This window comes from Nycticebus coucang, chromosome 15 (assembly GCF_027406575.1).
Source record: "Nycticebus coucang isolate mNycCou1 chromosome 15, mNycCou1.pri, whole genome shotgun sequence".
NCBI lineage: Eukaryota > Metazoa > Chordata > Mammalia > Primates > Lorisidae > Nycticebus > Nycticebus coucang.
The window spans coordinates 50,199,591-50,217,738 of NC_069794.1; positions in this window are offsets into that span (position 1 = coordinate 50,199,591).

Genomic DNA, 18,148 nt, shown 5'->3' on the forward strand with positions numbered 1-18,148 from the left:
AAACAAATATCAACAGAATCAAAAGAATTGAAATTTTACTCTGTATCTTCTCAGACCATAAGGCACTAAAGGTGGAACTCAACTCTAACAAAAACGCTCAACCCCACATAAAAATGCCTGTGACGCAAAGGAGTAGGGTGCTGGCCCCATACGCCTGAGGTGGAGGGTTCTAACCTGGCCCAGACCTAAAACTGCAAAAGAAAAAATAATAATAAAAATGTATGTAATAAGGCCACAGTAGAATTAAGTGGCCTTATTAAAATTTTTACTCAAAAATTAGAATATTGTATGACTATTTGCAAGTTGGCCAAGATCACTTTTAGGTTAATTAGTGCAAGAAACAATGCCCGTAAACTGCTTAGTCCTATGCTTGGCACATAGTACTTTATCATAGCTGGGGTGGTGTTTTTATTATTCATATAGTTCTCAAGTTCTGTAATTCTATAGATATTCCTGATAGTCATTGTTAACTTGATGGATGATCATCAAACTCCATACCATAGTGGAACTTCATCTTCTCTTGGAATCAAGATAAATTTTTAAAGTTTTAACTAATTACTTCATTTATTTAACAAACATTAAAACCACATGCCAAGAATTGGGGACATAAAAAATGATTACATCCTGCCCTCAAGAATTTCACAGCCTCATTGAAGAGACATACAAGGAAACCGATGATTTCAAAACTGGTAAGTGTTAGACTTGTTTTCTGACAAAAGAAGACATATTGAAGAGAGACTGTCTATCCCTGCTCATAAAAGAGAAATCTGATGAGTTGACCCCAAAAGCATTCTTAAACAGATGGACTAATAAGGAGGAAAAAGAATTTTTTAAAAGCCAGGAATGAATATGACTGTGCACACAAATTCTAATAGTAAATCTGGAACTCGGGCTACAGGTGACTTAGCTGCCAATAAAATAATACATAACTTCTGAAGGCTGGGCATGTGGGGGAGTATCAGATTATGAAGGGCCCATATGCCATTTTCTGGGGGTTATCCTGTAGGTAATAAAATACAGTTAATAAACTTGGTTTTAGTGTAAATATATTTCATTCCTTTTCTTCTCAAAAATCATTCTGTAGTAAGAACAAAAAAAGAAATACTGCTTGTCTTAAAAAAAAAAATAGAAACATTTGTAATGCCTAACAGTATATAAAGACTGAACTCAAGGAGAAATGGCAAATATATTTGCATAGCAGAGAAAGGTCAAATCTAATGGCCAGCAGAGGAGTTACTGACAAGAAAAAGGCTAATTCTCTGAGGAATGCAAGAGACACCAAAGAATTGAGGAAACCAGGTGCTGCAGAAGACAGGGGAACAGGTGCAGAGCTGAAGACAGATTGTTTAAAGTCTGTAGAAAAACTTCTATACAACTTCCAAATCTCCACAAGAATTGACCACTATCACTCAACCACAAGAAAAAGGAGATACATATCCTGGAGAATCTGGACTAAAGAAGTTCCTACCTCTGGGACCCCACACATACAGAAGAAAGAAGATGAAGCAAGAACAGCATGTGATCATGAGCGATAACGAATGGTGGAGATTCCTGCACCCTTTCATTGCCCAGATACAGAGCAAACTTATACCACCAAATTCATACCCTCTCAAATAGAGAAAAGGACATGATGGGGAGAGATGGTTGGAGGGCACTTCTCAGGAGAAACTTAGCCTCTTTGGAGAGAATACTTGCAGATCTAGGTATGGAAGTCTCTCATGTGTAGGATAATATTTAGAAATAAACTTATCCTACATCAAGCACACAAAGTAAATTCAGTGTGAGTTTAAAATGACATGCTTTTCTTCCAGAGGCTTAAGATGCTTGGACCCCCCTGGGTTACTCACAGAGTTAGGTTTTTTTGGAATTGTAAAAATTCCTTAGGCCTTTTCTCTGAAGCAGTACACCCCGTGAAGCCTGAGATCCAAGGGCATGCCACCCTTCCTCAGAGATACGGGCCAGAGGGTTGACATATGTTAACAACATATTGTCAGAGGTCTATAGGTGCTCTGCCCTGAAGGAAGGTCACAGTCGTTACTTCATACTGAGTAAACTGAGTGAATGCTTGAAGATATTCTTCTATTAACTCTGTTCCCCTATAGCTGTTTTTGTCTTTGTGCCCTGCTCGGAAAACTAGTCACTGTTTAGAGGAAGAGATTTACTACACAAGTGGTTACATTGATATGATAAATATTTCCTTTCAAGTTAAAATTCAGCTAATAGATAATGGATTAGGTGTGTATGTGACTGGAAGTGTATAAAACTTAACCTTGGAATAAAGAACTTTGCTATATGCCATCCCACGGTGTATAGTCTGTTTCTTGACTTAATAATTACAGGAGCGAGTTTACACCTACAGCAAAGCTGCTGCTCATTCGCATCTCGGGTCATGCAACACTCATGAAACATTTGTACTAGGCAAACCTGGGGTAAAGCCAACCTTTCAAAACTGCCTGAGATAACACCTAACCCCAGTGAAGGTTAGCCCACTTCACAAAGTCCCAAAGCTGCAGAGGCTGGTACAGATGTGGAGAGAGGGAATCCCTTTTACTCTGTTGGTGGGACTGAAAACTAATACAAGTATGAAGAATCCTCAAAGAACTCAAATTAGACCTCCCATTTGACCCCTCAATCCCACAACTAGGCATCTACCCAGAGGAAAAACAAAATTATTTTATCATAAGGACATTTGCACTAGATTGTTTATTATAGCTTGATTTACAATTGCCAAGATGTGAAAACAGCCTAAATACCCATCAGCTCATGAATGGATTAACAAACTGTGGCATATGTATACCCTGGAATACTATTCAGCCATACAAAGATGGTGACTTTACATATTTCGTATTAACCTGGATGGAGCTGAAACACATTCTTCTTTATAAAGTATTATTAGAACAGAAAAACAAATATCCAATGTATTCAATACTATTATGAAGCCAGTGGACAATCTAACTCATGTCAACCTAGAAGAAAACACATATCAATTCAAGATGGGGGTGGGAATGAGGAAGGGGGAGTGAAGGGAGGTTTGGGGTCTTCTCAGTTAATGGGCACAGTGTAGAGGTATATAACACACCTCTTGGGTGCAGGACACAACCACAAGAGGCACTCTACCCAAAATATTTAAATATTCTGATCTGGTTGTTTGTACCCTCACACTAACCTGAAATAAATTTACTTTAAAAAAACATCAAATAAATAAACTGTGCATTAAGAAAAGAAAGAAAAAAAAGCCATCTTCACTGGAAAAAAAAATCCTTGCCCATGTACTCAGAACCTCCAATCTTCTGTGCAGTGTTAACTCTTAAATAGGTATAGACATCACCAATAATCAGACATTTTAGGAAAGCCTTCGACATAAAATATAAGGATGAACATACAAAGTAACTCAGAGGAAACAAAGGTGAAGCGAAGATGAGACGGACTCAAGTATAGCTCAATTAATATCAGCAGAAACACAATGAAAGAAAGATTATTACACATAAAATGTAAGAGCAAAATATTGTGAAAGAAAGGGAGAAAGAATGCTCAGAAAAATTAAAAGAGACCAAAAATGTAAAAAATAAAATTTAATTCAGAATATTGGTTAGAAAATGGAGTGAAAGAAATATCTTAGAAAATAGAAGTGGAAAAATGGCGGGGGGGGGATAAAAGATTATTGAATCCAAGAAATCTAACATGTAACAATTAGGAATTTGAGAAAAAAGAAAGAGAGAAGACAGAGAAAGAAACGTGATGACAATAATTTTTCATAACTGAAAGACATCGGTCTCCAGATTATGAAGTTTTATAAGCAAATAAGAAGGCTGTTGTTTAAAGTCACTAAGTTTTCGAGTGATTTGTCATGTTCCAGTAGATAACTGATACATCCAGCCTAGGTCATGGTTACTCTCTAGCTACCAAGGGTGTGTGATATTCCCTTCCTTCCATTGAATCATTTAGTATATAATTCTCAGCTGTAAGAAAAGGTCTTACTTATAGTCCTATGAGTCAGCAGTTCAGGCTAGCATCACACATGCAGCTGCAAACATCTGGCTACTTGACTAGGGCTAGATGGTATATGATGACTCATGTCTGGCAATTAGCTCTGGCTAACCACTAGGAAGACCAGCTATGGATTCTTTATATGCAGCAGGAAAGTTTCAAGCAACAAAAAGGGCAAAACTCCAGTGCGCAAGAATTTTCCAAGTCTCTTCTCATTGTATTCCACTGACCAAGCAATTCTCATGACCAAGACAAGAATCACTGTGTGAAAGACAACACAAAATATAATGAGGTGGGGACATTAGTGTAACAATCTATAGACCAATCAGAGCTACACAGAACTTTGGATCCACACCAAGCAACTTAAAGAAGAAACAGGAGAGAACATTTTTTATGATGTTGGCTTGGCTTTCATAAGCACTCTGATCTTAGCTTTTATAATTACTTTCGATTACAAGTTCACAAGTTCAATGTTTGCCTTCTGCTCGAGATTACAATCTCTGTGAAGACAAAGACCAGGTCTCTTTTTTCCCACTTCTTTTAGCCTGTGAAGAGGCGAAGTGCCTCACCTTTACTTTTAAATCAAGGAATGGAGAACAACAAATGTGGGTACAGAAACGGGCAATGTCTGGGGTTCATCATGGCACCAAAGATGGACAGAAGCTGAAGGAACATAGTTATGGGTTGACGCAAGGCACAAATTAGGTCATTTGTGTATCTCTCTCTCTCTCTCTCTCACACACACACACACACACAAAAACAGATGGTAGGTAAAGGTTTATTAAATATAGATATAACAAAGCAAAATTGTGACCTCTAATCTTAGAAAATACTTAGCTCTCTTCTCTGTTTAGAAACTCCATAACTGGGAGAATGTTCTGCACCCATGAGTGTTTGATTATAAGAGCAGTTCTCGAAATTTGTGTTTCAGGACCACTTTACACTTTAAAAAATGTTATGAGAACCCCAAAGAGCTTTTCCTTCATGCGTATTATATCTATCATTATTTCTCAGATATTTCAACTGAGAACTTTTAAAATATTTATTTTTAAAAATAACACTAACTTATTATTTGTAACACAAGTAACATACTTTTTAAAACTTTGCATTTTCCAAACTCAAAAAAATTATTGAGGAGAGTGGCATTAAGAATTTCATAAATGTCTTTACTATAAGTTTTAATAGAAAAGAACTGTATTCTCTATGGCCTTCTGCAGTCATTTTATTACAGTATCAATACATCATATAGCCTTTAGAAAATGTCATTGAACAGTTATGAGGGAAATAAAGTGAAAAAGCAAATAACTCAAAGTATTATTACAAAACTACTTTATGAACCTTCTACAAAAGTTTCAGATTTTCATCAGGTGGTGATGATAAAACATCTTCTCCTAAAGTTGGTCGCATCTTCAAGGTAATGCAGAATATCATTTATTTAGCATCCAAGGAAACAAATTGAACTGTTAAAATATCTTACTATCAGACAAAATACCACTGTAAAAGGTCTGTTAATACTAATAGGTCCATTACTTAGAAAAATAAAATTAGACTTTCTTAATGGATTCCTCATACATAAAATGAGCTGTTTTTCTATTCTTTGAGCAACTGTATAAACTCAGTAATTGTATGCATTTTCTTCCTCAACTCCTCTAAACTGAAAACAACTCTACAGACAGCTCTCTTCTCTTCAGACAGTATAATCATTTTATATCAATTATGAAATAATAACTAACCTTTCTTGAGGGTTTCATATGTTTTAGGGATTGCTCGGTGTGCTTTCTTATTTTATTTTATTTACTCTTCAAACAAATCTCGGAGGTAGGTATTATCCTCATTATCATTTTGTAGATGAGAAAACTGAAATACATTAACAGAAGGATTAAATAACATGCCCATTGTCACACAACTAGTTTAAAAAGGAAAAAACACCTCAAAGCTTTAACTATTGTTCCAACCAGTTTTGCTGTTCATGAGTAGTATTTTCTACTAATTTCCATTTTAACCACACAATCTTTCCATTTATCTTTGTATGTCTTTTGAGTTCTAGTCTAATTTTACCAATGTAGAAGTGTATGCCCAAAGGGACCAGACATTTAGACCATGATACATTCCTGTGCTCACAGCTCTGCTTCTGTCCGAACCATTCCTTCTAGACAATGCCGCAGGCACACCACCAGCACTTCTCCCTGTCATTTCTTCGGTCATCCTTCTCCCTCCTATTTGAATTGTTCAGCATCACTGAATATAGATTGAAAATCAGCCTGACAGTGATGGGGATGGATCTTCCAATAGTCTGATTGCCAACATCATCACAGATCCAGGACAACCCTGTCATGTATGTGTCACACCTTTAGTCATCTTTCCAAAACTGTCATCGACAACTTTCTGCAGACCCGTGTGACTTAGAAAATAGCCAGTCTATAAACTATGTGGAAATGAGTACCAGATGAGTGCTAGCAGCCCTGGGAAATTCAGAAGTGTCAGTTTAATATCCTGGGTGTTGCTGCTTGAACCTGAAAAGTCAATTCCAGTTATAAAACTTTGAGTAGACTGCACAAATCCCTGAATGTCCTGTAGTTCAAATAGAGCAAAGGTAATGGGCCACGGGAGAAAAGCAGGGGGAAAATAATGAATCCCATCTCACTAATTGAGAGCTGGCTCTTAAAAAGGATAATGATACTAATGACCCTATTTCCCCTCATAACTCCTAATTTTAAAGGTACCAAAAATATACACAAACTACTTGAACAATCACTTACTGCAGTGTCATCATAAGCAAGTCAGGATGGAGAAAGAGAAATGTTATTTCCTCCTTATTTATACCAGATAAGCCCACAATCTTTACCTGCTTTGTTGCCAAGCATTTTAATCATTAATTATCTATACAATAAATATAATTATCATTGATTCAACTTTTGAAAAAAATACAATGACAACGTAAAGCATAGAATAATACAATTTTTTCCCAGAATCTTATCTTCAGCATACTCCGTGGAGGATTATACGTTGCTTTTGTCAGTTGATCACTCACCCTGTTAATATGATTCTTTAGAAAACATATTCATTTATTACCCAAAAGAAATCACCATATTATTTTAGCATGTATTTTCCAACAGAATCTAGTTTTCATAAAGAATATCTAAAGTATTTCTCACTTCAGTTAAGTGTGATTGATCAAATGAACCACCCATGACCTATGTTCATAGTTTTCTAGTGTAATACTTATTTAACTGATGCCTACTTAAAATTTGAGTCTGAATACTTAAAATGTTTGCTTATTTATTATGTAGTCATTTAATGAGCACCTGTTCTGTAGCAAAGAGTATATCATTCGGTAGTGATGAAGATTGATTGGTTGTGGTACTTTCTCTCAAAAGAGTTCACAGTCATATCTGGTAGCCTTACATGTAAAAAAATTAAATGCAATACAGACTGATGTGTTTTATAATAAAAGAATGTACAATCACCAGGCTCACACCTATAATCCCAGCACTGTGGGAAGTCAAGGTGCAAGGATTGCTTGAGGGTGGGAGTTCAAGACCAGCTTGGGCAACACAATGAGTCCCTACGTCCACAAAAAAACTTAAAAACTAGCTGGTGTGGTATCATGAGCTATAGTCTGAGCTACTTCCGAGAGTAAACTGTGGTCACACCACTGCACTCTGGTCTGGGTGCAGAATGAGACTCTATTTAAAAAAAAAAAAGTACATATCATGTATAGGAACACTAGAAAAGAATCTATGCATGAAGAGATTAATAAGAGTTTCAAAAAACTGTTAAGATATTTTTCTTTTTTTTTTTTATTGTTGGGGATTCATTGAGGGTACAATAAGCCAGGTTACACTGATTGCAGTTGTTAGGTAAAGTCCCTCTTGCAATCATGTCTTGCCCCCATAAAGTGTGACACACACCAAGGCCCTACCCCCCTCCCTCCATCCCTCTTTCTGCTTTCCCCCCCTCATAACCTTAATTGTCATTAATTGTCCTCATATCAAAATTGAGTACATAGGACTCATGCTTCACAAGAATGGAGAAGCAAGATATTTTTAAATTCAAATCAAGTTCTTTTAATAAATTTGTTTGTTTTATTTCAAGCAGTTTCTAATATGATCAATATTATTTTACTACCATCCATAAATAGATGCACCAGCAATCAAAGCAACATGCCAACTTGAAGCATCTATCCAACATTTGATCTTAGCAAAAAGGCTAAGAAGCGTTAAGAGGCAACTGTCCTAAAGATAAGAATATTGTGGTTGCATTTGTTGTTGTTGTTGTTTCTTCCTTTTTTGTTGTTGTTGTTGTTGTTGTTTAAAGGACATTTTTATTATTTTCAAAACCCTAACTTTCTAAGTGAACACACTGCAGCCCTGTGGACTCATTTATGATAAACCTAATCTATTTACACACAACAAAAAAAACCCCAAATATTTAGTCACACCCCCACCCCAATATCTTTTTGTGGTTTTCATTTGCTTAACAAGTACTTTCTCCATATCCTGCTCTGGCTTTAGCCAGACTTAAAAAGATGACACATTCCCAGTGGACCCCAGCAGCAATGTTGGTCCTAAAGGTGGGGTAAGTGACCCCCTGGAAGTTCAGGGAGCAATGCTGGAGAGGGATGGCCTGATGGTTGCCATGCGTTAGAGAACGGGCCTCTACCACTTTCTTCTGAGATGATTAAAGTGGCAGAGCCTGGAAACACTTCTCATTGAAATTATTTACGACTTCCTCATTCTTTATAGGATTACCATTTATCCAGAATCACTATTATTTATACTTATGTCTGGAATTATCAGAGTCTTGGAAGCCATTTAAATAAGCCTCTTGGTTACTTATTCATCTTGAATTGGGCAGAAAATAATCAAGAAGGCTCTTCTCTATTTTACCATTAGTGACTACAGTTCACAACAAAGAGTCAAGGACGCTCTGAATCTAAAAGACTAGATTTTAGTTCACCCTGTCATACCTGCCAGTTTTAGTTCACCCTGTCACATTTGCTGGGTTATTTATTTATTTATTCATTTATTTATTTACATTGTTGAGGATTCATTGATAATACAAAGAACCAGGTTACACTGATTACATTTGTTAGGTAAAGTCATTATAATTGTGACCCATCCCCAAGAGGTGTGTCACACCCCATGACTCCCCACCTCCTTCCCTCCCTCCTTCTCTCTCCCTGCACCCACCTTCCCCTAACCCGCACCATGTACTAAGTCATCAATTTCCCTCATAATAGAATTGAATACATAAGATTCTTGCTTCTCCATTCTTGTGATGCTTTACTAAGAAGAATGTGTTCCACATCCATCCAGTTTAATACAAGATGTAAAGTCTCCATCTTTTTTAATGGCTCAATAGTATTCAATGGTATACTGGGATTAACAACCACAGCTTGTTAATCCATTCCTGGGTTGGTGGGCATTTAGGCCGTTTGCACATTTTGGCAATTGTAAATTGAGCTGCGATGAACAGTCTAGTGCAAGTGTCCTTATGATAAAAGGATTTTTCTTCCAGGTAGATGCCCAGTAATGGGATCAAATGGGAGGTCTAGTTTGAGTTCTTTGAGGATTCAACAAAAGCTTGATAACTAGGATCTATAGAGAACTCAAATTAATCAACATAAAAGAACCAACAATCCCTGTATCACTGGGCAAGAGAAAACCTTCTCCAAAGAAGATGTACAAATAGTTAATAAGCATACGAAAAAATACTTATCATCTGACCCTCTGGGAAAATAGACTTTAATAAAATCAGAGTATGGCAAACATTTTGGGCCATTGCCAAAATCCCACAATGGGCAATAGACCCCTGAGCTCCCACTTTTAATTCTACTCTATGTCTTATGTCTCTTTCTGTACCATTATTTCTTCAGTTGATGGCTGCCAGTTTCGTAGATTTTTTTTTTTTTTATTAAACCATAGCTGTGTACATTAGTATGATCGTGGGGCACCATACACTTGGTTCATATAGCGTTTGACACATTTTCATCACATTAGTTAACATAGCTTTTGTAGCATTTTCTTAGTTATTTTGCTAAGACCTTTACATTCCACATTTACTAGGATTCACATATACCCTTGTAAGATGCACCACAGGTGTAATCCCATTACTAATGGGCTGCCAGTTTCCACAGGTCTTAGTGGACCCTGCTCCTGGGGCGGGACTCTGACAGTGTCAGGCATTCATATTTTATCAAATTCAATCCTCACAAACACTCTGTGACATGATTAAAAATATTTTCATTTTATAGATGATCAAAGTACAATACTAATAAGACTAAATAATCACCAAAGATCAAATTTCTAGTAAATGCTATACCTGGGATGGAAACTGATTCAAGTTCAAGATTTTCCTGGTCATCTGCCCAACTAATCTGCTGCCAAATGCTATCAGAAATGTGGTTTATATACACTTAAGCATGTATTCCAATGACAACTGGAAGCAAGTTGAACTGTCTGCAAGTCATATTTGAACATCTGAAAGATAATAATGCTTTAGTGAGAAGATTGATAGCAGAAGACTCAGGGCTAATAGTCATGAATGAGAATGGGGACTACAGCAATTATTTGTGTTGCATTTGAAGCTTTCCATAATTGACTTTTAAAAATTGCTTGTTTCCTGCTATGCTGGTCCATATTTCCTATATGTATATTCATTTTGATAAACTGTGAAATGAATTTATCCTTAAGGAAGGAAACAAAAAAAAATAAAATAAGCAGTACTGTAATTATAATTACTTGACCATAAAGGAGAAATCTATTTGTCAAGGAATCTATTACAATGGGAAAAAAAGATTATAATAATTTGCATACAACATTTATTATGTGTGTCCAGAGAGGTAGAAGAGCATGAAAGTTAAGACTTTAGGTTCTTGAATTGACTTGCCTATGCTCAATCCTGACTTCCAATATATGATTGCTGCATAATTTGGGGCAATCTTAACTTTTCTGTGTCATAATTTTATCATTGATTAAAAAAATAATATTAATAAAGCCACTTCAAAGGGTTTTTATTAGGATTAAATGAAATAATATTTATTTATTTTATTTTTTATTTCAGATTGATACACTGGTACATATAATTAGGTTGCATTGTTTGCATTTGTGAGGTAAAGTCCAAGTTGCAGCTGAGCCCTTTACCCAGGTGGTGGGCTATATACCCCTATATTGTGCCCATTAGATTTTGGGCACATTAGATATTGGGCAAACCCCCTCTCAACTCCTCTCTCTACCACCACCCCCCATTTTAATGTAATTATGTAGTTGTGTCTTTCTCTCATGTGGACATGTAATTGTTCATCTACTGTTTTTATATTAGTATTGAGTACATTGGATACCTGCTTTTCCATTCTTGTGAGAATGTTCTCCAAATCCATCCCAGTAATTACAAAACATATAAAGTCTCGATCATTTTTTATGGCTAAATAATATTCTATAGTATACATATGCCACAGTTTATCTATTCATGGTTTGATGGGCACTTGGCTTGATTCCACATCTCAGTGATTGTGAATTGAGCTGCGATAAACATTTGAGTACAAATATTCCTATGTTAAAATGTTGGGTTTTTTTTCATCTGGGTGGATACCTAGTATTGAGATAGCAGAGTCAAATGGAAGTTCCACTTTTAGCTCTTTGAGGATTATCCATACTTCTTTACAAAGAAGTTGTATTAGTTTGCAATCCACCTACAGTGTACAAGTGTTCCCTTCTCTCCACAACCAGGCCATTATCTGCAGCTTTGGGACTTTGCAATTGGGCTAATCTTACTGGAATTGGGTGATATCTCAAGGTGATTTTGATTTGCATTTCTCTGATAATTAGGAACATTTTTTTCATGTGTTTTTAGGCCATTTGTCTGTCTTCTTCAGAGAAAGTTTTGTCCTGTGCCTTGCCCATTGATAAATGGGAGTGTTTGTTCTTTTTTTGTTGATTAGCTGAATGTTCTGTAGATTTTAGTTTTCATCCCTTTGTCAGGATCATAACATGCAAATAACTTTTTCCATTCTGAAGGTTGTCTATTTGCTTTAATTGTTGTCTCCACAGCCGTATAGAAGCTATTTTGCTTGATTAAGTCCCACTTATTTAGTTTTGTTATTGTTGGAATTTCCACTGAAGTCTTTTTCAGAAAATCTTTCCCTAGGCTGATATTATGAAGAGTTTTTCCCACACCTTCTTCTGAACTTTTTGTCATTTCATATCTTAGACTTCAATATTTTATCTGTCATGAGTTAATTTTTATAAGTGTCACAAGGTGCAGGTCCAGTTTCAGTCTTTTACTGGTGGTTGTCCAGTTCTCACACTACCATTTATTGATAGAGATTCATTTCCCCAGTGTAAGCTTTTGTTCAGTTTATCAAAGATAAGATGGTGATATGTGGCTGGTTTCATCTCTAGGTTTTCTATTCTATGAGATAATATTTATAAAAGCTTACAACAGTGCCCTGCTCAAAGTAGCATTTCATAAATGTGTGCTATTATGCTAACATAAAGCACTTTTTATTACTGCAGTATTATTTTGTGGTCTAGCTTTCTTGTTCAGAAAGAATATGTAATGTTAGTGCAGTACTTAAAATAGTTACGTACATTTTGAATTAATTTTCAAAGAAGCACTGCCAATCCTATTTGGCATTCTATTTAAAGAAAAAAAGAATCTATTTTAAGTCAGGATGGTCCTCACAAACTACTGCCTTCCATAATAAAGAGTAATAAATGGCTGTACTCTATCAATGTTAATCTGAAAAGATTCTAAAACACTGCACTTTGAGTTTATAAAATGGGATCCAGTTTTTTAGTGCATCGTTTCTAATGCTCCCAATGTCTTCAAATTCAGAATAATCATTGAAAAGATTACACAGTATGATTGAATCATACCCAGTTAAGAATGATTCTCATTTCAGTATTAGAAGTCAGAGAGAGGAGAGACCACATGGAATGGCAAGAAAATTCCATTTCACATTATCCCTTTATTTCTTCCTCCATTCAAGTAAAAAGCATGATTCTGAGGCCCTATGTTCTCTGTTCTTGTCAATGTCACAGCTGTCAACATCTTCCTTGAAGAGGTAATTAACCTCATACTGATGCATATTTTCTCTAAGAGCATGTTTTACTAGCCCTCTTACAGAGAGAGTGCCCCTCCCATGTTCCCTTTAATACCTATCAAGGCTCTGCAAATATTATTAGGTAATAACTTCTCATTAGCATTTCCTTTGGCTTTATGATGCTAAATTTAATTTTGTCATGACACTAGCACATAAAATCAAGATATTGCTTGCCAATTCTGAAGTTGCTTATGTTTTTAATAGATATTATTTCTATATTTTATCAGACTTCCCAGGAAACACTCAGGATAACTGTACAGAAGGTGTTTATTTCTGTAAGTGTGGAGAATGGGCTACCATAACAAGTCCCAGTAGCAAGGCTAAGCCCAGAGAGCAGTGTGGAATTTCCAAATTACTCACATGCCATCATATCACTCATTATCAGGGGAAAATGATGAGAACAGTAGTTAGTTATCAAGAAAATATGCCATATAGAAACTCGACCTCCAAATTGGGCTTCTACTATTGTTTTCTGACCATTTCTACCAGGGGCTCTCATGATCTGTTAATATGTTAATATGTAAGTTATTGGATCCCTGATATTTGGAATCCTTCTAAATCTATAGATGAATCTGCAGACTGTTACGTATGAATGAACTGTTGTAAATGGGAACATAGATTTTATTTTTTGTTCCACTATCTATATATTATGCATCCTTAGACAAGTTATTCAACCTCTCTGAGCTCAAGGTTCTCATTTGCAAAATTTGAACAATGATATCTATCTCACAGTGCTACCATGAAAGTAGAATAGATAATGCCAAAAGAAAATGATTTATAAATGTTAAAGATCTCCCCCCCAAAAGGGAAGAATCTTGGCATTGTTCTGACCCTTCTGTGGGAACATTTGAACAGACATAAATGATGAGCCAGACACAGTTAACTGAAACACTAGACCAGGGAGACAACAAGCCAGACACAAAACTGCAAGAAAGTGAACCATGTGCTTCTTTTATTTTTCCCATTCTTTCTGGCTAAGAAAGGATGTCTGCAAAAATTCTTTCAGCAAAGACAAGAAGCATTATTCATAAAAAAAAAAAAAGAAGCATTCCTCAAAACAATACTGTAGAAATCAAGACAATATTTTAGAAATACATCTAATGGCAAGAGTAAATGTATTGTCAAAGGACAAATCACTTTTATAAACAGTCATGTGTTATTGTATTGTTTTTTTCTTTTAAGTATCTTCCCAGCCCCTAACATTTACTTTTATGTTCCTGGCCTTTTTTCTTCTTTTTATTTCAAATTAATATGAAGATATAAATGTTTAGGTTACATTGTTTTCTATTCAAAAGTCAAGTCAAGTTGTAGTTGAGCCCTTCACCCAGGAGAGTGCTGAACACCCTCACCTTGTGCACAATAGGTGAGATCCCACCAATCACCCTCCCTCCTCGCCCCTTCTCTCTCTGTGTTCTTCCATCCCCCTTGCTAAACCATATTCCCATTTTACCTTTTGTGTTGGCATATAGTTGTTTATATATTGGTTTCATATTAGTATTGAGTACATTAGATTTTTTTTTTCTATTCTCGAGATAGTTTACTAAGAAGGATGTGTTTCAACTCCATCCAAGTAAACATAAAAGATGTGAAGTTTCCATCTTTCTTATGACTGAATAGTACTCTGTGGTGTACATATGCCACAGTTTGTTAATTCATTTATGGGTTCCGTGACTGGAAATTGTTCTGACCTTTGAGTCTCTATAATGCTGGATAATTCACTTATCAATTAGAACGTTGTGTAGGACTTTTTTCCTTCTCTTCCTACTACCTCCATGAAATCTCAAACCCTCTTTTCTTTCTTTCTTTCTTTCTTTTTTATTTTTATTTATTTATTTTTTTTTGGCCTGAGCTGGGTTTGAACCCACCACCTCTGGCATATGGGGCTGCTGTCCTATTCCTTTGAGCCACAGGCACCGCCCCTTATTATTATTATTATTATTATTAAATCTAGCTGTGTATATTAATGCAATCATGGTGTACAATGTGCTTGTTATATATACAATTTGAAATATTTTCATCTAACTGGTTATCATAGCCTTCAAGTTATTTTCTTAGTTATTGTGTTAAGACATTTATATTCTACATTTAGTAAATTTCACATGTACCCTTGTAAGATGCACGGTAGATGTGGTCCCACCAATTACCCTCCCTCCACCCATCCTGCCCCCTCCAAACATTCAATGGAGAAAAGATTCCCTATTTAACAAATGGTTCTGGGTGAACTGGCTGGCGACCTGTAGAAGACTGAAAAACTGGACCCACACCTTTCACGATTAACTAAGATAGACTCTCACTGGATTAAAGATTTAAACTTAAGACATTAAACTATAAAAATACTAGAGGAGAGTGCAGGGAAAACCCTTGAAGAAATTGGTCTGGGCGAGGACCCCCCAGGCAATTGAAACAACACCAAAAATACATTACTGGGACCTGACCAACTAAAAAGCTTCTGCGCTGCCAAGAACATAGTAAGTAAAGCAAGCAGACAGCCCTCAGAATGGGAGAAGATATTTGCAGGTTATGTCTCTGACAAAGGTTTAATAACCAGAATCCACAGAGAATTCAAACGTATTAGCAAGAAAAGAACAAGTGATCCCATCTCAGGCTGGGCAAGGGACTTGAAGAGAAACTTCTCTGAAGAAGACAGGCACACGGCCTACAGACATATGAAAAAAATGCTCATCATCCTTAATCATCAGAGAAATGCAAATCAAAACCACTTTGAGAGATCATCTAACTCCAGTAAGATTAGCCCACATCACAAAATCTCCAAACCAGAGATGTTGGCGTGGATGTGGAGGAAAGGGAACACTTCTACACTGCTGGTGGGAATGCAAACTAATACATTTCTTTTGGAAAGATGTTTGAAGAACACTTAGGGATCTAAAAATAGACCTGCCATTCGATCCTACAATTCCTCTACTAAGTATATATCCAGAAGACCAAAAATTACATTATAATAAAGATATTTGTACCAAAATGTTTATTGCAGCCCAACTCATAATTGCTAAGTCACGGAAGAAGCCCAAAATGCCCATCAATCCATGAATGGATTAATAAATTGTGGTATATGTACACCATGGAATATCATGCAGCCTAAAAAAAGATGTAGACCTTACCTCTTTCATGTTTACATGGATGGAGCTGGAGGAGGGGGCAAACCCTCTTTTCTAAGCTGCCATTTTCCTTATCCCATTTTCCATGACCTAGACCCACATCGGACATACACAAGTTCACTATTCTGATTTCAAACTCATGAGGAACAGGACACCCATATTTCCCTCCTTAAGTCCCCTTCAAAAATATTCACACTGTTGTTTTGGTGGGAAAACGTGTTTTTTCAACATATTAACAACTTGTCCACTCTGTCTCCTGCCATTCCCATGACACACTGGACGCTTTTCCAACTTTATTCACCCTCAGTCTCACTATCTCTCTAACAGTAAAGGTAATGCACTTAGTTCTTTCCTTTCTTTTTCTATACCCTTTGTATTATCTTAGTCAAATTTCTCAAACTCAATTCCATCTACAGTTTTGAAATGCGTTATCACCAGTCTCTATTCTTCTACACAGGCTAAAACAATGTAGGTCAAACTGACTTTAACCACAGAATTTCTCTTACACAAAAATCTACTAACCATTCCACTTACTTTCAGCCTCAGCACCTCCTCACATCATATTGTGAGGTTCTAAAGAGAGTAATTTAATATTTCCTCACAGATACTTTCTGATCTAATTTTACTGAAACATACCTGGACTAAAAGATACGGTTTAATTATAATTAAATTGATAGAAAGAACTCCAGAGAGACTTCTCTCTCAGGAACTGTGTGTTCACATTTCAAGGGGAAAGAAAACCCTAACATACTCATTATTATAATCTCAGAAATTCTAGACTTATCTTCCCACCACATACATATATGTTTTATATATATACGTAATATATATAAATATTTAAAATATATACATACATACATATTTACATTTTAAAGGCCAAAAACTCAGGATCCCCCTGAAAGCAAATTTGTTTATACTAGGGAGCAATGGTTTTCCTCCATCTGTCAAGAAAGCAAAGACAGCTATCCCTCTTCTCTAGAAATCCCCAGATCCTTAGATTCTGCTCCCTCATGTAGAATGCAGATGCCAACATGTACAGGATGACGTCTAGTCCTCATCCTATCGCTCTCAAACAGAGGAAGTGAAGCCTGGGGAATAGGCCAGATAAGTAATCTGACTCTGCCCTCAAAGCATCATATTTACTTTCAAGATAGATACTAAGCAATTACCACATACTAAGTCCATTTAATCAAACTCATTCTCCTGTCCCTTCCTGGATTCCTCTCTAGTCTTTTAAACTGCTTCTGCTATACAGAATGTATTTGTGTCATTGCAAATGTTTTTTCTCCACATGAATGCCTGCTTTTTTGTTTTAAATCAATCTAAATTCCTCACTAGCAGTAAAAATTTGACCATTCTACCTTGAGTAAAATCCTTCATGTTGCTTAATTTATTGGTCCATATATTTCAGTCTTATATTATACTAGTAATTACATAATATATGATATCATGTATACTGAACTTCAAAGTAGATATTGTTAATCTCATTTTCCATATGAAAAACCAGAATCTCAAAAACATTATAAAATTGGCTACAGTCTTAGAGTTAGTAAAGATAAAGACTATGATTCAGACCTATTTTTGCTTGGCATAAGACTTAGATGCATGATTTTCTTTGTACAAAGAAATGTTTTTTGAATTAGTGCAAACTACCTCTTAAGCAGAATAGTAAAAGGCTTTTGAATAATTCCTTCTGCCACAAGCTCAATGTTGTCTTTGATGAGACTCTTTCATCAATTAGCATTTATATTAAAGAAGATATGGATTTTAGGTGCAGTTGGGAAAAAATAAAAGATGGTGTGCATGTACCATAAATGAGAAATAATTTTTAAAGCCAAAAAAACATTGATATTTCTAAATTATTTGTGTCTACATTAGATGTTAGTCTGATCTAACCAGATGCAAAAATTGTAGAGTTCAGCCATAATCGTACCCTAAA